The following is a 20,922-nucleotide window of genomic DNA, read 5'->3' on the forward strand; positions in this document are numbered from 1 at the left end:
ACACACACAATGGGATGGTGACCTAGGTCTTTTTCTCTTTTAGAGATTAAGTCATATCTGGTGGAAAATGCATCACAGATTAATTAAGTGCCCATGTATTAGTGGCTTTATTGTATGACTCACTGAGTTAACCTTAATATAGGACTCTGAGGATGTTTAGCCAAGCATTTTATTGATTCAGATTGTTCTGGTGCAGGTAGTTCTTGAGTATAATGGATGAAGCCTACATAAAATTTAGAAAAATCAAAGATTCAAGGCGGATGAGGTAATCAAGATGTAGCAAGACAGGCGCCACCGGAGCTGTACTAGTCACTCAGCCACTAGAGGGCAAAATCACGACGCTGTAATCTTCATTGCAGGGCTCGGTGTCTTCCTGAGGGTGTAATCGGCGAGGGTTTTTTTTACAACAGAAACTGGTTAAATGATCACTAAGCACTCCACTACCAGTGGTAGTAGTAATGAACACTTTGAGTGTTATTTCTGTCATAGTGTGACACGCAAGCAGTTACTAGCAACCATACGGAAAAAAGCCAACATATTATCCCATGGAATTGTGAATAAAAGCTTCAGTTGCCCAAGAAGTTTGGACACTTAGGTTCACAGCACAGGCCTTTTCTACTTGTGAACTTGCATATCAGTAGAAGACTGAGTATTTGTATCAGGAACTACAATGGGAAAGTGATTCACATTTTGCTGCAAGGTTTCCTAATTGATGATACCAGATCAGACTGGGAGACTCCTGAATGTCTTGATCACTGCCAGATTCTGGGGAGGTCCAGAGCCTCACGTACAATCCCCTACCCCAGTCAGTCTCTGGTCTTCTAATATTAAGTGTTCCTTCTCTTTTCTCCCCTGGTTCTTGCCCTCTCCTTCACCTATGCTTATCCTCTGCTCCCACTCCACTGTTCAGAGATCAGAGGTGGGTCGGCTCTGGCATGGACCCGAGATACTGCTGGCACAACAAAGATCAGTATCCTGCCTGTGACAGTGACCAGAAACAGATGCCAGAGGAAGAGTTTAGTAGCAGGATAATCATATAGTCACACTTGTCAGGAGTAACCTCCCAGCTTCCAGCAATGTATGTCTCAGACTTCTTGAGTGAGAAAAGTTATCTTTGTATGCAATATGCTTCAAAGGATTTGCCTTCTGTGAACAAGTCCACCCATCCCTCCAACCCATGTAAACATCATGATTCACACGGCTGCTCCCATCATGTGCTCAGGAACACATGATCTGTGTCAGATGATGCTGAAAGGGATGACAGGTTGTTAGTGCCCAAGGAAATCAACTTCTGCATAGACAGCTAACCAGAATCCACAGCTATGATCACATAGTTATATCTCATGGGTAACAGATTTACAGAACTAAACTCCTGCTTGTGTTAAAATACAGTTTTCAAAAGCACCTGATTTTGATTTTGACATTTCCAGTGCTGGGAAATCTAACTTGTTCCTCCCTAAATTGTCCCAGTGATTAATTACCTTCACTGGTAGAAGACCTCACTGGGAAGATGAATACATCTGCTTTTAGCATACAGTCACTGAATTTTGGAAGTACATAAAACCTGTACTTGACTCACACCCTTCACCTTGTTTTTTGACACTGAAATAGATTGAACATTTTCACTTTCAGTCTAAATCATTCTTACTTGTCTTCTCTGAACCATCTTTTGTTCAGTTTCTATTAAAGAATTAAGGAATTTGGATATCAAACTTCAGGAGCATTTGGAATAATACCAGAAAAATAAAGAAAGACATCTTTCTACATCCTCCTGTTTATAAAACCAAGGATTGCATTAGACTGTTGGCCACAGCATCACACCAACTGCTCATTTTCTTCTGATTATATGTGATGACTTTCGAGGTTTTTGAGCATTATCTTGTTAGAGCACAAATTCTCTCATCCTATAATCACTGTCTTTATTCTTTGGTGCATGTTTTTACATTTGGCTGTACAGAAATGCGTACTACTTGTTATCAAGCTGTCTCAGATACCTTACACCATGCCTTGTTATTTATGACTCTCTATTGCTTACATCACTTGCAAACTTTGTAAGTAAAGATTTTATGCTTTCCTTAGAGCCATTAATATCAGTACAATATAGTGTAGAACTAATTGCTATAGGACCCAGAAAGACATTCTTTGATGATGACTTCTTATTTCCCCACTTTGTAATTGCCAGTTAGCTAGAGTTTGAGCAGTTTAATGTGTGCTGTGATGAGTCTGTATCATTCTGGCTTCCTAATTAAAATGCTGCAAGTTACCAAAACAGTTATTTTACAGACCTTCTTACCAAACTTGTAATGCTATTTAAAAATCAAATTATTTTGGCAAGATTTATTTTCCACATTAATTGGCATTTATTGGGTTTCCATCTTTTAATTCTGTTTTAATCAAGTAATGTAGATAATGTCCTATTATATTACCCAGAATTCTTGTCAGACTGTCAGGTCATAATTAGCCTGGTCACCTTGTTTACCCTTTTAAAATATCAGTACAATATTTCATCCAGTCCTCTGGAACTTTAACAGTGTTCCAAGATTTATTGAAAATCAACATTAATGGTCTAAAGATACTCTGTGCCAGTGCTTTTAAAACTTTTGGATGCAAGTTACCTGTACCTGCTGATGCCCAACTTCATCGGCCTCTGTTTAACATCCTCCCTAGTGCCTGTTGTAATGGAATGTATTTAATCATCATCATATTTGTATATAATCTGGCTCTTCCCCAAATATGGACCAGAAATAGTTACTGAGCTCTTCTGCCTTTCCTACATTATAGTTAACCATTCTACTATTTCCACCTAGTAACAGACTGAAGCCATTACTAAGCTTCCTTTCTCCCCAAGTTTCTGCAAGCTTCACCAACTAGTTAAAAAATCCTCGTTTGTCCTTAACTCTGTTGTTCATAGATTACTCTCACTTCATTCTGAATCCTGTATCAGTTGCCCGTAACTCCTAGCTCCCAGTGTACATATGTTTTGTATTGACCCTGTAACTCACTGCTGCCCCCTTCAACTAGGGTACTTCATAGCTTCCCCTCACTTTTCTAACCGGTCTTCTCACCCACTTTCCAGTTCCCTGTCTTTTGCAAATCAGTCTCCCCTTCTATGGGCTCTCCTTCATGCCTCTTCCTTGGTAGTTGCTCATAAAGAGCTAAGCAAAGATGGTAAAAGACCATGTCTTGGAAAAGAGGTGTCAAACGCAATACCAAATGTCCATGCTATTGTGTGGGGTACTACTAGGCATGATTTCGTATGAGGATGCTGTAGAGTATCATTGACATGAGACTGACCTACATGGAAGAGCTAAAGATACTTTTTGAAGAATTTGTAACTCTAACACTTGTATAAAGATGTTTCCCATCTCTCCCAACTAATGTTTTGCATGATTTCATGAGATAGCCTTCTTCCAAAACAGCCAATTATGATATCTTTCAGGTAAAAACTCTCAGTGTTTGGTGAGAAAGCATTCCAATGAATGGCTGTATACAGAGAGATTAAAGTAGAATGAAATTATGGTAGTGATATGCCTCTGTGAAATATAAGTAGATGGCAAACCTACCTTGCATGCATTTGGCCAGAGGGAACAAAGTGTTACATTGCTCACCCTTTAATTTACTTCCTTTCTGTTTGTCAGTCATATTGTGTGTTTTGCAGTCTGAGGTGTTTCATGAGAATTGTTTTGAGGATAGTAATTGTGTATTGGACTGATTTGAACTCATCTGTGCTTTACAAGCATGACACCACTAATTGTAAAAGAGATAGCAAGTTGGAGTTAACCCAGAATGCTTTATGGGAGAAAATAGATTCCATCTCCATTAACATGCTACTACCAGCTATGATTGATTAACATTTTTTATCTCCTCAGCTCTTTGCCCAGGGATTGATGATTCAGTTGATTTGGAGTATCTTGTATTTTCTGCTTGAAAAGCACATAGTTTTACCAGAATCGATGAATAAACATTAAGTGCTTCCCTTTCATTTCAAGTTGGATGGGCTGATGCTCTTGGAACAAGAAGGCCTAGATTTTATCACCAGGGCTCATGACACCATATTCACTGCCATATGTAGGAAGTTAATGGAGAAGCCTAACCTGCTGAAAAGCGATAGCCTGCAAGTGCGAAGACCTGATAAGTGGGAATGGCAGCGCAACTGCATTAGCAGCCACCACATTCGCCTTTCCCTCCCTCCTAGAGGTGACATGACGCTCCGCCACGGCTGAGGAGGCCGGAGCGCCGTCCGAAGGTGAGGGGACGGCGGCTCTTCCCCCTCCTCTCTTCCCTCGGCGCGGGGGAAGCCGTTTCTGAGGGGGAGCCGAGGCGGCGGGGCTCCTGAGGCGATGAGCCCCTGAGGCGATGAGCGCCGGCGCGGGAAGGGTGAGGCCGCAGGCGCGCGGGGCGCTGCCCTCCGCCCGGCAGGGGGCGGCTGTGCGCGCTGGAGCGGTGCGGGCCGGCCGCCTCTCCCCGCCGCTCGCCCGCTCGCCCCCGGTGCCGCGCCGCAAGCCACAGGCGGGGAGTGTCTGGAGGCCACGCGGGGAAAGGTGTCCCGCTCCCGGCATGGGCGCCGCCGTGGCCGCCTCCTCTCAGAGAGAGAATGGGTGAGGCCCCGGGCGCGTAGTTATGGTGTGGCATAACCTGACAGTTTGCTATCGCAGCTCTGAGGCTGTTTCTGTGAGGAACCAGCATGTTTGTGTTGGTTTTTTTTTTTTTTTTTTTTTTTTTTTTTCTTTTGTTTCGGAATCCTGCTTTGCTGAAGAGTTAACATGTCTTAGAGCGGATGGCTCCGTGTCTGCGCACCCCTCAGGGGCGGCTGCGGGTGTCCCGCTGGCCAGGGTGTCCCCGATCCTGAGGGTACTCCCTGTGAAATGGCGAAATCCGAATGGCTCCCCTCCGCCAACTCCTTCTGCCCACCGCGCGTAGCCGCGGCTGCAGCCGGCGGCGGGGGTAGCCCTCCCGGCCGAGGGCGCATCAACGCGGTCGCGCAGCTCCTCCGGCCACCGATGGGTGCCTTCCCGCGGCGTGGGCAACCCCACCCCATCCCATCCCTCCCCGGTTTGCGGCTCCCCACGCGTGTGCGGGGGCCCACGGCCCGCAGGCTTGGCGGGACCCGGCGGGCGGTGGTGAGCGGGGCCGGCCCCCCTCCGCGGCGTCCTCCCCGCTCGCCACACACACCCGGCGGCCGGTTGAGACTCCTCCCGCTCCCCGCCCCGTGACGCCCGGGCCGGAGGTGGCGGCGCGGCCCGCCCGGCCCCCCGCGCCGCGGGGCGGGGGCGCGGCAGGCTCCGCACAGCCTCCCCGGCGGTGCCGCAGTGCCGTGCGCTGCCGCTGGGGCCGGCCAGGGGGCGCTGGCTGCCGGCAGCTGCGGCGGCCTCGGCCGCGGAGCCCAGCGAGCAGCGAGCCCGCCCGGCTGGCAGGCGCTGAGGGCGGGCACCGGCCTCTCCGGCGCTCGCGGGGTCTGCGGGGCCCGCCCGGCAGCGAGCGGCGGCGGCTGGAGCGCGGCCCCGGGGGATTCCCCCCCCCGCTTCGCCATGCAGACCCGGCGGCGCCTGCTGCCTCTCGAGGTGAGTGAGCGGCGCCCGGCCATCCGCCCCCCCACCTCCAAGGCCCGGGTATCCCGCTCCCCAGGCCCCCGCTGACCGCAGCGAGGCCCCGCGGGCGGGCGGGGAGGGCTCCGACGCTTCAGCGGAGCCGCCGTATCGCCGACACCGCCCCAGCCTGGGGGGCCCCGCGTGCCCCCCTCACCCCACCGCCCTTGTCCTCCCGCACGCCGCCAAGGGGAGAGGCGCCTCGCCGCCCTGGGGGGGGGGGGGGGGGGGGCGGGAAGGCAGCGATCGCCCCTCAGCCCTCACCGGCGGTCCTCCGAGCCCCCTCCCCGCCGTTCCCCTCCGTCCCCGGGTGCCTGGGACTGGGTGACCTACTCGCCCTGCGCGGCCGGGGCACCGTCCTCCCCGCGCCGGCGATCCTGGAGAAGGAGAAAGAGCTCTTGCCGTCCTCCATCGGGGCTCCCCCGCCGGGACCCGCCGGTGCCGGTGCGGGGCGAGGCGAGGCTGTTCCCGGGCCGCGCCGTGCGCGGGGGACCCGCGGGCAGCCTCGGCTCCTGGCCCGGGGAGGGGAGGATCCTTGTTTGCATTTCGTGCCCTTTTTATGGCCTGATCTCCGCTCTCTCCCCGGGCAGGGGAATGTTACTTGCTCATCGCGATGTGTAACAAGTCACTCCTGCAATGGTGGTAGTGGTGGAGGGGGATGGGGCGAGCGAGCGGGCGGGATGCGTTTTATAACATCTCTAATTACGTGAAACTGTGGTCATGTCTCACTCTAAGAATAACTGACACTCTTGGCGTGTCAGACTTTTTGCAGAGGTGGGTTAGTTACTTGCTCATAAATGTTACGATTAAATAGGTGCATATGATGGAGGGTGGCTGAAGAACTGTTTTTGTCTTGTTAACCAGACTCAGAAACAAGTAGCAGATGGGAATTGATTGACTTTATGTTTTTGTGTTATCTATCTTGTTTATTTATAGACAAGATATTCCTGACTATTTTGTGACACAGGGTTCAGAGGGTTTAATTTTTACACATATTTTCATTCAGTTAAAATATTAGAAGTTGACTGAGTTCCAGCAATCTTTTTTTTAAGTATGGTTGTATTAACTAGAATTTCTGAATAACACTGCCCTCAATATTTTGGTCCAGGCTGAATTCAAAACTTGAAGGGGCCCTGTATAAATAATAATGAAAAAAGATGCTTTACTTGAATAAAAGCTTTTATTTTCTTTGGTCAGCATTTTTACTGACTAGGCAATGTTTTAAAACATTTCAATTACCTTTTATTAGCAAATAATTTTTGATTGCATGAAAGAAATCCAGATTTTAGATACACCTTCAGTGGTTGAAACAACACTGAAATCCTTTGTTATTGCCTGAACCCAGTAGTGCACTTCTTTTTATAAAGTTACGGCATGTGATACAAAATGAGAACAGTCTCCTTGACCCAAGAGAGACAAAATTAAAAACCTCTTCAGAGGTCTGGGGAATCTGAAATGGAAGCTGAACAAGAGCCCAAAATTTCAAACAAGCTTCCTTCTAATTCAAGCCCTGGTCTACACCTAACAAGTTACCATGTTCTGACACATTGTGATTGATTCTCTAATTGTCCATTGCTTTATGGTGTCTTCTTTAGAGTGTGAAAAAGGAAGAAAAACACCCCTAAACTGCAGTGCTGAGTCCTGATATTGGGTGTTATTTTTGTGTGTTAGCTTTGAGTCAGTTATTAGGCTGGGGATTAAATACTTTCAAACACACATTTCAGGATCTGAGGCCTGAGGCTAAGACTGAGATGAAATACAGTTTTTTTACTTTGGCATAAAGTCTGACTGTGATTGTCTCAGGGAACAAAGGTAGAGACTGAACAAAGATGTAGTATTAAAACTTGTGGCCAAAGAATGAGAAGCTTTTAATGTCTGTTGTCGCCTGTCCACTAGCTATTCCAGCTTTAGCAGAAAATAGCTTGCTAGCGTTCCAGTTTACGGGCTGTCTATAAAAAAATTACCTGGAAATTATTTTGCAAAAGGATTGGAGCAAAGTTTTGCTTCTGAATAAAAGTTGGAAAAAAATAAAGAGATTCTGGGACTAAGTTGTGTAGTCATGTTTTATTGGTCAGAAACATATTTTGATTCACTAAGCTGAGAATTTTCCAAATGGAAGTGAGTTTCTTGACAGAAAATCAGATGAGGGATAATAGTTTCAGTGCGTGGTTAGTCTGTATGCGGATGGGTCGGGGATCTTTTCCAGAACATTGTTGGAAGACACCGGTATATTCATAGACTACTTTGAAAGTTTTATATAAAGACTACTTTTTTTTTTTTTTTTATAATGTGATTGAGATTAAAAGTCTCTAAAGAAATTGAAAGGCGGCCTGTTTTAGAGCTCTATTTGTGATTCTTTATGAGACTCAAACTTTGAAATGAACAGAAATGTGAACTAACATGCTCAGTTTTCCCTCCAGTTGTTTTTGTGAATCATTCAGATATGTGTCCATACAATGATACTAGAAGTTTACAAAGCTTTTTGTATTGATAAGAAATATATAGTCAAGAGTAAATGTCTGAAAGTAAGTTAAAGCATTGAGTTGTAGGTGATAGAGACAGCTTTTACTTCTGTGTTGGCTTTAAGTGTTGGCTACGTCTTGCAACACTGGGAAAATTACATCAATTAATGTAAATGGGTGGAAAGTTTTAAAAGATATATCAAGGATCCTTTGTTGACATAGTAGTTTCTACTTAAATTAGAATTCAGGGTACATATTTGTACAAATTTATTTGACTAGTGACTAGAACAAAACACACTATATAGTTATCAAAAGAATAGCATGCTTTGAAAAATCATTCTTAAAAGTGTGGCAAAAGTAAATGACCATTGTTGTAATACATAAAAATTATATACATAAATATTTTTTATTATTTATTTGATAGATATAAATGATTCTATGTCTGCAGACAAGTAAAGTACTTTCCTACTTACTCTTTGGTTGGCTGGGTTTCACTTAATTGAAACTAAAGCATAACACAATTTCTTTTTTCTAGTTTGGCTGGTAAGACTCTTTTTAGACATCGAACATCTGTAGATTTTAAGGTGCCCTGTTAAATCTTAATGAGTGTAATTCTCGGCTAGAATTTGTGGGAAGGAATGAGCACGAATGTCATACCTAGGGTATTAAACTGTGTCGTTCCTTCAAATGTTGTTTTCTAGAGAAAATTACAAGACATTGCAGATCCCAGGACCTTTTTGTTGGGATTAATGGAATGCTGCATTCAGTGCTTTGGTCTTTGACAGCGCTTTGTTTCCTGAATGTGCTTTATGATGTTTTCTCCCTTTTGTGTCAGACACATGCGGAGTTTGGGATATTTAGGAATGCTGCTACTCCGGCTGCCGTAGCAGACAGGTAGAATAGGAAAAATTCTTTTAAGGCAAGATTGTATGTGTTCTTTCACTGAATCTTTCCAGTATTGTTTATTACTGGAATATTACAACAGTAATTATATCACTGTTGTATTGCTAGAAGAGATAAGCAGAAATATGTAATATTCATACTTGTTTTTCAGAAGTAACAGCCCTCCAACTAGTACATCAGCATCAAATAGTCTAAAGGTGAATGATAGAGGAAATCTACAAAGGGTCATTTCAACTATTTTAAAGGTCATTACTAGAGAAATCTAATTCATTTAAAAACATAGGTTAAAGACAAACAGTGCATGGCCAGGAACTTATGGGTGACAACACTGGGTAGATTGTTCCTTCTGCATTCTTTCATCCAGATCTGCTGCAGTGGCAGTTGACTTAAAGAAACAAATCCAGTCAGCTGAATTTTACACAGGCATAGTTCTGTTACAGTAAAAAAAAAAAAAAATGGAGGTGGGGGGGTAAAGAAGAGTGAGAAACTATGTGAAAAACAGGTGTGGAGTCACAATCTGTATATTTTCTCTGTTCTAGAAAGCATGGAGCAAGAGTGCTCTCTGAATAGCTTGCGTGATATCTTCAGTCTAAGTATAAACTAAGGCAATAGTTGCCTTAGTTGTGAAGGCCACTGAGGAGGGAGCTTAAAGAAACTTTAACATTGTTTTGCTTCCATATAAAATTTGATAATTTGGAAATGTCAATATGTGGCAATCTGACCATATGTTATGTTTTGAAGTTTTGGTGTCCATATATTGAAGTTTTCACATATTCGATCCCCAGTGTCCAGTGTACGCTGGGCAAATGAAAACATGGACTTCAGTGTTGGATTTCCACTTATATTAGTTTTTAATTTGTCTTTATATTCTTGAGTAACAATTATTACCCTTCATATTGAATTGTTTGCAGATAATGCTAATGACTGTACCCTATATATTTTGTCTCTAGGTTGTATATAGAATATAGAAATATCTTTGTCTTGTTGCTGTATGTGTTAATAATACTCATATCTGATATTTTGATAGCAACAGAAGCTACAAATCTGCCTTATGAGTCAGTGGGGTCACCATAGTATCAGTTGTTTAAGGGAATACACTGAAGGTCCAGAAGCATTCTGGTGGGCTATGCTAGGATTGTCTAGATTTTTCTATCAAAAATTGTATTTCATGCAATTAGTATACATTTTGTTTCTGTTTTCTATGCTTTTCCCTTCTCCTTTAATATCAACAGATAGCTTGATGAATTTTTTTAAGAGATTGTGTAATGAAGTTGGGTAGGACTTTACAGTTGGAAATGATTTTGCCAGTTAATAATTTTTCTTAAAATTGTTTTGTTGGATTTCTGTTACTGGTTTGGTTCCAACATAGTAACAAAGGTAGAAAGCTTTCTAGTGGAGGCTTGAGGCATCAACTGATACTTTAGACAGTGATGCTGAACCCTGGTTTAGAGTATGGCTTTGTATATAAAATAATGCAGTAGCGTGTCTTTGCTAGTGTCTTCCTGTTCTTTTTGGCCTGGTTTGAGCTGAACTGATGTTCACAGTAAGAAAAAAAGCACTAAAGCCTAATGTAGACAAAGCTGGAATGTTTTTTTGGTTGGTTGGTTGGTTGGTTGATTTTTTTTTTGTTTGTTTGTTTTGTTTTGTTTTTCCTGCTATTATATATCTATGAAAATACTTGTGTTGTAGATTTTAGTTTGGTAACTATTTTAAGACTGTTCCCCCGCTATTCTTCATTAGTGACAGAGGAATTGGGCATGATCAGAGATGCTGCAAATGTTTTGATCTTTTGCTTGTGTTGAGAAAATTGCTTGTCCAGTTAAGAGTTAGAAAAGAAATGCTAGCTACCAAATTATGACCAGTCTTACTGGTAATGTTTCATTTTTAGTCTTACTTATTGGCTTCTTGTACTTCAGTTTTGCTAAAGAGCAGTTTTGGCTGCATAAAAAGGCAAAATGTTTAGTATATGACTGAAGTTCAGTGCCTTTTTTTTTTTTTTTTTTTTTTTTTGTCTGGTTAGTGAAGTGGTAGCTGAGAGGAACCTGTTCTTCCCTCATCCCAGTGTACAAAGAATCCAGGGGTCGTTTCCTATCAGGTGATAATTTGAAATTAAGCCAAACTTACGTCAGAGATTCATGTGTGCTCTATCAATTACAGAAGTGCTGTAGCTGCCCTGGTAATACTTATCAGCCGTACTTCTGGATTCTTACAATTTTTAAAATTGCCGTAATAGGAAAGTTTTTGTTTACTTCTGTGATATACTGAAACCTTTGTTTTTATAAACAACGGATCTCAATCTTTATACATGTGCTCTGAGTACAACATTCGTATTTCTCTTTAATTTAAGAATTTTATTTGGGGAAGTAATATGGGTGAAATACGTTAGAAAATTTGTAGATTATCATCAATGCAGGAACATACACTGGTGCATTTTTCTAAAAACTAGTATGATGAACTTGAAAGAAGCTGATAATTTTCAGTGTAAGAAGCAGATCAAAGAACTTTCTAAATCGTGTAATAGCTTCTTTATCTGTGAATGGCACTATTAGAGGAACTTTTCTGTTCCAGATTCAGTTTTGTAGTGTCAAAACTCTGCTTTGAACTCAGTGTACATGTTGACTTACCTGTTTGTACTCCAAGTGTGATCTAGAAGATTGATTTAGGATCACTAAAATAAAGGCCAAGCCATTGGAAACTGAATTTATAGTGCATACAGTTGTTACAAATTCAAGAATTGGCAATCATGTGACTATACATAAAATTTGTTGCTTGATTGGTTGGCTAGTCAGATTATTGGAAGTTTGGGAGATACTACAGGGCAAAAATTGCAGATATTTTCAGATCTCTTAGTTTTTTGTTTCTTAGTTACTATTTACTGTACTTATCTTACATGTCTTCTAACCCAGACAATGAAAATGTTCTCTCATATGTTTCCTTTTCTTCTTCAACAGCTTTTAATTTTTTTTTTCTTCTCTCGTTTTTTTGAATTGTTGGATTTTAAGAGGAAGGTTTAAGAATGGTGTCATTAGCAGTAAAATATGGGGCCCGGTTTCCGGTGATGTAGATTCTTCTGGTCTGTGTTGTGCTCCGACCTCATTCTGAGCCTGGGTGTGCCTCACATCCAGTATCTCTGAGGTGGACTTGGGTGATCGGTGGGGGAGTGACTTGGGTAATCCCTGTTCCAGTTGTCTGCTGAAGATGCCTGGCAGAATTAAATTTGTATTCCCTCTTCAAGTTTTACAGGTCTGAGCTTTGCATATCAATTTAAACAAAATCAAATTAATTTTGTTTCTACACCAGATTGTGAAGTGCAGCAACTGAAGAGGTAGCACCTTGGCTTTTTCTGCAGGTGGTATAGAGAAGGAAAGGCAAGTGTGCCTCAGTGAGCTATCACAGAAGAGAAGTGGATATCTGGTGCTGGTGGTTTCTTAAATAAGCATGGTAGGAAAGAGGAGAGTGGATATCTTGCATCTATATGTGTGTCACTTCCACTGTTGAACAAGGATAATGTTTGCCTGTCTTTTTAGGACATCACAGATCCAAGGAGCATGCCGATGTAATATTTTATTCCCTATCTGCACAGTAATGCAGATAAAAGAATATTTAATATGAGTTGAGATCACGTAAGAAGAAGGTTCCCTCCTTGACTATTTTTTTTTTCAATTTATATAGCAGTCTTTGAAATTTCATGTTCTTCTACGATACTGGAGAAATAAATGCTGTAGTTTGCTTCTGAGACTTGTGTTTTCTAGAGGAAGGTACAGGTATATGATTTACACCCCTGTGGGCATTTATACTTCAGTATATAGCTACTGTTTCTGTTTGCTGGCAGGTTTGATAGTAGAGCCTATTGGTTGCCATCATGTTACAAAGTAACATTGAAAGTGCTCTATTGGTTAACTCAATGGGAGTATTTTAATGATCTCTGGTGACCTTGAAAGTATGTGCAAAGCCCACTTCTTAGAGTATATTATTAACAGATTTCTTTAAATAATATATATATTGAAATAGCCTCTTAACCGAAACATCAAACTGTAGGAATTTCATACTGTGTTTTTTGTATAAATGATGAAGGCTGAATAGAACCCTAGTATACTTCATTTATTTCAAAGTCCTTTCTTGATTCTTTTTTAAAAAAATGTAACTTTAAGAAGTCATTACGTAAGTTTAAGCATCAGTCTACCTATATACTTTTGTGCTTTCAAGTAATTATATTAGTTTGCTGGCATTATAGCCTCTATATTATATTTACCTTAGTATTAGATAATAAGTCACCTGTAAAATTCATTTTAACATATCACTGGAATTTGCGCATGGATTTTTTTTTTTTTTGTATACTCCTGTAGAATGAACATGGGTTTTATTATGATGAGAATTAGAAATTGTTTTTCGAGGCTTATGGGCAACAGATATGTGTATGTGTCGTGGGCTTGTTTCCTTACTCTTTTCCTGTAATGCCCTTTGTGGTTATTTTTGCTCTCTTTTTTTTTTTTTTTGTTGTTGTAGTTGTTGGGTTTTTTGTTGTTGTTTTTTTTTTGCTATTAAACTTAATTTCTGTACAGATGGCTTGTAGATGCAGTTGTACCTTCTACTTTGAGGAAATGTATAAATAGTGGCTCCTATGTAGTTAATAAAACTTGTCTTAACTAAAGGTTTCAAATACATAGATGCTTGAGGGAAGCAGGTAGCAATGCTGATCCTGGATGTTGAATACCCAGTGTGTGTATGTGTCAAAAATTGTATTTTTATAGTCTAAAAGGATGAGGGTTTAAATGTAGTAATGAAGAAGCTATGATGACAGTAAACAATGGTGATGATAAATAGAAGGCAGGTTGACAGTTACGATGATTTGACTGTTATTTTGGCTACATGCATGTTGTTTTTTTTTTTTTTTCTTTTTTGATAAAGACTTCTTTTGTCTAAAGACTTTCATTTATGTTTGCAAGGTAGACGCATCACCATTGCTATCAGGTTTGTTCCCACCATTCCTAGAAGTGAGGAGTAATACCAAGTGATTAATAAGGTTGTTTACAACTGGTTTATACTAGTGGATCTGAACAGTGATGTTGAAACATACGGGGTTTCTCATTTTTTTTTTTTGTTTGAGAAGGAAGGAAGCATGGGTAGGAAGAAAGAAAACGGACAGAACGGAAAGAAGTGAGTGAGGAAGGCATGTGTTTGAGAGGGGAAAAGAAGACTAACATGAAGAAAACAGAACACAAGATTATACTGCAGTCAGAGAAGGAGAGGTAAAGAAAAGAGGTAGGGAATCATGGCTGAGCAGAATCAGCCACCATATTGATAGACAAAAGAAGTGGCAGAGGTTTCTCAGTTTTGGACTGTGAGAAATCTTGCATCTGAGTTTAGGAGGATTTGGTGTTCCTAGAGCTCTGTAAGATTTCTGAAAAGTATATTTTGACTCATTAACAAGGAATGCTTTTTTTTTTTTTTTTTGATCTATTAAGCCTTTATTTCCTGTGACTTCCAACAGTGATAGAGAATTACAGGCACTTAGTTTTATAACTAAAACTTTCCTGAGTCTTGCATAAATTTTAAGTAAATGTCCTGATTGGTCTGTTGCACCACTGGAGCAATGGAGAAGAAGCCTTTATGGTGAATCTGAATGTAAGTTACTCACCATTTCTGTTGGTTAGTACTTATTCCCTTCAGCACTGTTAAAAGCATGTTAATGTGCTGCAGCATAAATTAGAATCATACTCGGAAATAGCAGTTTCAGTACACACTGTTGCCATGGATGTATTGCGTTGTATTGAGTGAGTTACTAGTTACAGATGACTTGAGACATAATGCACCGTGAACATCAGCAGTGTAGTTAGATTGTGATCACAAATGTGGGAGTGAACTTTGCTACATTTGACAAGACAACAATGTTTTATAATGTGTTGGTATTGTGTATGTATATAAGTCTAATCTTGGCATGGTATGAATAGAAAGGCCAACACAACACAAAATGTGAATTAAAAGTTACTTGCTTTGAGATAATTTGAGGTTGAAGGGAGTATGAGATAAAATTTGTAGATCTCTGAATTGGTTTCAGGGATGCATGGTAATCCAGATCTACATAACATAGGATTTGAGAATTAGTAGCTGTTTGCTGTCTATAATGATGATATATCTTAAAAATGTGTGTGTGAGAGATTTTGGAACACTGTTATGTTACATAGGTATCAAATGAGCAAAAATGACCATAGCAGTGTTGGAAAGAGGGTGTATCCAAGGGTGTTGATAAGGATAGTGTTAGTAGCTGATTGACTGCTCTTCAGTAGAAAGTGACTGTAGACTTTCAGACTTTTTTTCTGTACAGATTGTCCTTTCTCTAAAGAGCAGCTGAGTGCATAAATTGTGTCGCTTCTAGCAGCTTCTCTCCCCGGTGGGTACAATTCAGAATTGATGGGCTAGTAAATGGTAGCAAAGCGGTTTCCCTCTTTGCCCGTTGTCCTTTTCATCTGTCCCATTCTGGTTGCATGGCAGTTCTGGCTTTTATTACCAGGTACAGATTTTGGTCACAGCACCTGCACGTATCAGCCCCTCGTGGGTTTTATAAAAAGGACAGTTCCTTGGCAGTTGAAGGCATTTAATTAGTGATTCTAGGGGACCTTAGTCAGTTTTTCCCTTATTGCCCAAATCTAAGAAACACTGAAACAGTGATCAGTGTATTTGGGATTCACTCTTGTTTCTACCCCACATTAGAAATAATAACAACTCATAAAGTATTAGAATACAGGATTAATACACCCTGAGATATATAGTGTGTGACTTTAAATAATTCTGTTCTTCAAATCTGTTAAACATTAACTCCTAATAGTCAAATCCTTTTTTCTCAAATATAGAAACATAAAAAGTCATCTCATAAACCTATTTATTCTATGTTTTACTTTAGTTTGTATTTGAGTAAAGTTAAATAACAGCTTCAATTCAGTATGTTAGATATATTTATTTTTTTAAAATGCACATTGTTACATTGGTGACATTACATGGAACTTATGCACAAATTAAGAAGCATGATTTAATATTAAATTTATGTTTAATACAAAGTGTTATTGTGTGTGTGTGTGATTTACAATATTTTTAACTTGGGAGTTGTATGAAACAAAGTGTTGTGAAACATTAGATTTATAAAACACTAAAATTTGAAGTGAGCTCTGTAAGCATAAGAGTAAGCTCAGGAAAGGATTTTCTCAGGAAAGGATTTTCTCTTTTTTTTTTTTTCCCAGCTGTATTCCTCTGGAAAAACTTGCGTTGAAGGCAGCACTGCGGTGTAAACCTCTCTATTTGTTCTTCCAAAGAGCCTGGGATGGATACTTTTCAGGGCAGTCAGAAGTGGTTATACAAGAGGGCCGTGTGGTTCCCGCCTCCAGGTGCTGAGGGTTCTGCCTCTGCGGTGTACTGAGGAAGTATGGGCTTTTTGGCAAGGCTGGTTTTTGTCTCAAGAAAATAAATCAATTTATTTCCTCTTGAAATAGTAAAAAGGGTAGGAAGTGGAATTTGTTTTCTACTGTTATAAAGCAGGTGTCCTTTTCAGTTGAGATGCTTATTCTTATTTGCTGGAGGACAAGGGTTGATAACAGTGCTATAATTTTTCTTGCCTCCCTGTTACTTTTGACTGTGATACTTTCTATAAAGCTTCTTTGAAGTTGCTGCTCTTTTGACTGCCTTACTACTGCTCTGGCATGTGTGAATGTCTCCTTATGGAAACTTGGCTGGAGACAAAAGTGAAAATAATAGCTTTAAAATGGCACGGGGAAAAGTCAAGGGAAAAGATGCAAATATTAGTGAAATAATTAGAGACTGTATTTTACTTTAGGCATTGTCCATCTCTATTTGTTCAGTTGATTGGAAAAAAAGACAAACCAATGCAACATTGAGATAGTTTATCTTTTGTCAGCATTCATGGGTAGCGAGCTGGTACGAAGTGTTGTATTACACAGAAATAGGCTGCCATGCCCCAGTCTACTCTTTGGTTAATTTACATTGAGTAGTAGGAACATCAGTGAATTACGGGAAATAAAACCGAAGGATACTTGATTGTCTTGAGCTTTTGGTGCAGGAAGAGGATTAGCGGTGACTGTATCTTGTTTATCTTTGTTACATTTAATCTCTTGCTGCTGCTTTTAATATTTCTTAAGTGGATTTATGGCGAGTTTTAGTGGGGTTTTTTAATACTGAACTGTTTCTTAGACAAGGTATTTTTGAAAAATTCTGTTGTTACTTGCTGAGTTTCCATTAATAAATTAGAATTTTAAAAACTTATTTTTGGGGAGGAGGGGTTGCATTTTATGGTTGATAGTTTAGTTTATTAATAGAAAAATTCATGATGAAATGTTTAATTTGGTGCCTAATCTGAAGTCCTTGCCATTGCAGGCATTTTCATGTGTGTGACAGATACTGCTACAGCTGTGTCACAATCATTTTATGATGCCTCCCCTTTCTTTTATTTGGCACACGCTAGGTAGAAAGAACCCTATACTTGGTCTTTGTACAGAATGAATAGCTGTTTGAGAGTCAGTGTAGTGTTTGGGAAAAGTAACAGCAATGGAGGATGAAGCTTGCTTTCGTTCAGTTAGTATGGACATACACTGTCCATATAGACTGTGGGTGCTGCTGTGACAGCGTATCCTGAGACAGGTCTGGATGACTGCCTTGGCAGGAGGAGCATTCCTGTGTACTATCTAGTCTTTCTACTTACAATAAATCTTAAAAAGATAATACAAAGACATGTTCATATGAAACTTGACTGAAAGTTGCTGCTTCATTTGAGAGAGGCCAAGAACAAACCATTCTGAAGTGACAGAATTTTTGGGCACATGGTAAATTATCATTATTCCAAGATTTAATCACTTGAGTGAAGAACCCCCACCTTTTCCATTTCTGAAGATTCAGCTTTCAGATGAACTGATCAGATAAAATAATTCATATTGTATAACTGATGTGTGTCCTGAAACTTTCTACCTGTTTCCCCTCTTGTTTAAGTACACTGTTTTCCTGTTAATGTAACCCCCTGCTATAGTATTTCTTCTTTTAGTTTTTAATCTTGCAAAGTTGGGACCTGAATACATCCCCTGTCTGTAGTGTCTTTGAATCTCCCATCTGATAGTTCCAGAGTGTAGACAAGCTAGGAAGCTAGGAATTTAAGATACCAGTGTTGAAATCTGGGTTTACATTTAAGATAATGTCTAGTTGAACTAATCTAGCAATAATAAAGTGCCTTAAAATGGCTGCAAATGTATTCCCGCCTACTCAAAGACATCTTCTCACTGGTAGCACATTATAGAGGATCTGTAGTGTAGTTAAGAGTTGGATCCTTGCCAGTAGATGGAAGCATTTTTTAGCATCTCTTCATGCTTTGAGCTTTTTCTGCATTTTTTTAACATAGTATCCAAATTGCTTCTTTTTCAGTCTCTTTCCATTTATTATAAGCTATTCCAATTTGTGCTAGTTCAGATTACTTCCATTTGATGTTGTAAACATTTTTTACATTCTTTTTTTGTGGAAGATATTCCTAATTTTATATTTTTAGAGCTCTTATATTCTTTATCCTCTCTTTATTCTGGGCACGTCTCTGCTTGTCAAATTTCTCTTCAATTTCTGTTTTGCTTTTGCAGTAATTGGCAGTCACCCTCTTGGAGCTCCTGAGGGAAATCATACATGTAGGGTATAACCAAAGCAACACCTGAGTAATACCACTGTAAGGCAGGAGACAGAAGAGTTCAGCCAACCATCCGCAGAAGAGATAAGAAGCTGTGAAATGCTCAAAGTAAGCAAACTGGAACAGCAGAGACACTGGGCCTCGTTCATTTGTAATGATCTTAGGTCTCAGTAGGCACATAATTTTTAGGTGGAAATGTATGTATGTATTTTTTTCAAATGTGATGAAACTCTTTTTTAGCAGTGTATATGATTTGTGAAAAACATAATAATCACTAGGTTATACATTGTTGTGAACATTCTTGACTCTCCTTTGTCTTTTTGTCCTTGATTTTTATTTGAATATAGTTCTCTTACATTAACTTCTTATTGGAAAAAGAATTTGACTCTGTTGTCAACTTGTTATTTTTTTCAGGAAATCCAAACCTTATAATTTAGTTTTTTAAAATTGCTTTTTGTTTAAATGTCTTACATTCATATCTGTAAGCATGCTTTGATTTTTGCATTGATCTTTGTGAAGGGAAATGGCTGCCAAGAATAAATGTTGAATTGTAAACAAAAAGCACTAGGACCTCCAGGTAATACCTCCTCAGAGCTTTCTTTGGAGACTGGTAGCGATTGATTGGATCTGTGTTCTCCTCTGTTGAATGGTTACAGACAAAAAAGTTATTACCTGGGAAGAATGGACCAAGGAAAGTGCATCAGAATGAAAACAATGAATAATAAAGTTGTACTGTTGCCCTGAATATTGCTTGCCTAGAAGGCTTGTTGGCTTACAGCACTGGTAACAGCACAGCCTGTTTCAGCTGTAGGTTGCTACATCTGATCCATTTCTGATTGGTAAAGATTGAACTTTGTGGTTAATGTATGACCGACTGGTTCACGTGAAATGTTTGATGTTCATGATGTAGTTGACAGGCGTTGTCATAAATCACAGAATTGTCATTAATGGATCCATCTTTTCAAAGGGGTCATGAAAATGGAATCATTTTTCTTCACCTACAGACCAGGAAGGGACGTAGTGGTGGTATACATAACCTTGCTCCGCTGCCACATGTACTTCGCATCTCTTTGAAAAAGCTTATCATTCTGAAGCCTTTCAGTGGAATTAAATTTCCCTCACCTCCATTTTTGCGTGCATATCAAGCCTATCTGAAGAACTTTGTAATGTAATAATTTCTACTGTTTCCCAAATATCCCAAATTCACCTTAGCTTATAAAGGTAGAAATACACATGGCATCAGAAATTTTACTTGCATACAGGAACAGTTCTGTTGGCATAGAAAGCTGTGGGGTATTATTCTGAGTTTGGAAACAGCACTACTACAAGTGCTGCTGTTCAGTTCATTAGTTTCCTGGAATTATTACTGTAGTTTATTTCTGAAGAGAATAATAAACAACCCTGGGAAAATTGTAGTATAACACTGAATATCGTTTTCATGCATGGAGAACTGATTTTTTTTTTTTTTTAGCTCTATTTATTTTGCTGGAGTTTTGAGATTTTTTTTCTAACATATGCTTCTGCTTCTTCAGAGCACTAATAAATATTTCAACTACGTAACAGGTCAAATACCAGCATCAGCAAATCTTAAAACATGAATGTAACTTATCTCACTCCATGTTCTTGTTGGACTGTTTGTCATAAGCTAGTCTCTTTTCTTTGCTCATGTCTGTTGGATTTTTGAGCTATGTTGATTGTTAGGATGCAGCCTGTAAAAATGAGCACCTGACCTACAGAAATGCTGTAGTTAGGAGAACAAGACAGTTTCTTCTGAAGACTTTTTTTTTTTTTTTTTTTTGCTTAGGTCCCTGCTATTGAAGGTTGATGCCATTGTGGTTTTTGAGAGAAGAAGCCTTTAGGAAATGAAGGGAGCCTAAGATTGTAGGGGGAATAATTAGAAGAAAAACAGTTGTTTAGCTGTAACAAAATCAGTGGGAAGCTGATGAATACAGTTTACAGGGCTGTGAATTTTTGTTTAGTATCAAAGCTACTAGCTCTTTATATTTGGAAGGCCTATTGTGTAATTAACTTCAGAGGCTAGTTTTATAAATTAAATGTTACAGTCAAGGTCATCAGGAATACAAGGACAATTGGAGTTGCTGTCTCACTCTGTGGGTTTACAGTTAAATGAAGAATAATAGTAGGTAGGTAGCAATGTGGTTTTTACTAGTATCTTTTTTCACCAGAATGTTGGAGTCCAATAGTGGCATAGTGCATAGGTGCCTGAATTTAAAGCTGCAAGTGTAATCCAAATCATTTGAAGGCTTGCAGTTTTGCCAAATTTGCAGTCATGTGTTGAAAAAAC

The 20,922-nt window shown here is 40.0% G+C and overlaps 1 protein-coding gene across 5 annotated transcripts in view; it reads left to right on the top strand.

Annotated features, from left to right (window-relative positions):
- Nucleotides 1–4,515: 4,515 nt before the first annotated feature.
- ZFYVE9 (zinc finger FYVE-type containing 9) overlaps nt 4,516–20,922 on the top strand; it is a 60,425-nt gene continuing 44,018 nt past the window's right edge. For 2 of the 5 annotated variants that reach the window (XM_042786377.1, XM_042786379.1), the window contains exon 1: nt 5,323–5,561. The gene's annotated coding sequence lies outside the window, so the exon portion shown is untranslated. Of the gene's footprint in view, nt 4,599–5,322; nt 5,562–16,349; nt 16,366–18,573; nt 18,726–20,922 lie in introns of those variants that run through there. The other 3 variants (XM_042786378.1, XM_033008738.2, XM_033008739.2) reach the window with 3 other exon arrangements.

The sequence above is a fragment of the Tyto alba genome, unplaced genomic scaffold, assembly GCF_018691265.1.
Source record: "Tyto alba isolate M040663 unplaced genomic scaffold, T.alba_DEE_v4.0 Super-Scaffold_1000006, whole genome shotgun sequence".
In the NCBI taxonomy this organism is placed as follows: Eukaryota; Metazoa; Chordata; class Aves; order Strigiformes; family Tytonidae; genus Tyto; species Tyto alba.